A 785-nucleotide genomic window follows, 5' to 3' on the forward strand; every position below is an offset into this window, starting at 1 on the left:
CAATCCCCACATTTTTTAAATCTTATAACTCTATATCAAGCACTTGTCCTATGCAGGTTCTGGCTTCTTCTTACAAATCTTACTGCCACTAACACTCGTCTTCGCTCCTTCTCTCCAATCGTCGTGCGAGCTGGGGTAGCCCCTTTATTTTCCCGTGATTTTTACCCCTATGGTCATCTCAAGACAATTCCAGACATCAGAGGGTCTCGATGGCCCTTTCCGGCTAAGGGTAAAAATAATAAAATAGATACGTCAGGAATAAAGAAGAGTGAAGGACAAAAAAGCCCAAATTAGTCAACGGCGAGCCAATAAGGGTGCCTTACATTGGGCTCATCTGCCAGGCCCCCCACAGAAGCAGAGGACGGGAAAGCCCCACGGCAATTTGGTCATAGTTGTTCACAAGTGGTGCAGCCTAATTAGCTCTCGGCTCTAAATGTCACTCAGGCAGAGGGAGGGGAATATGGATAACAGGCACATTGATTCATAATTATGATATTGGACAAACTGTTGGCTTACAGAACATAAGATTTTTCTCTACCAAAATTGGGTGAAACAATCATAAAGCCTTTAGCAATATTTTTTTAAAATTTTTTGGTTTTAAAAGGCAAACTAAAATTGATTACAAGTAATATAAAAATGGTTAAAGTTTAAATAAAGTGAAGAGAAGGGAAAGAAGGAAAAAACCCAAAAAAAAAAAGGAAAAGAAAAAAAAAGAAAGGGAGGGAAAAAGAACAAAAAAAAAAACCCAAAAAAAAAAGGGCGGGGAAAAAAGAAAAAAAAAACCC

Source organism: Penaeus monodon, chromosome 28 (assembly GCF_015228065.2).
Source record: "Penaeus monodon isolate SGIC_2016 chromosome 28, NSTDA_Pmon_1, whole genome shotgun sequence".
In the NCBI taxonomy this organism is placed as follows: domain Eukaryota; kingdom Metazoa; phylum Arthropoda; class Malacostraca; order Decapoda; family Penaeidae; genus Penaeus; species Penaeus monodon.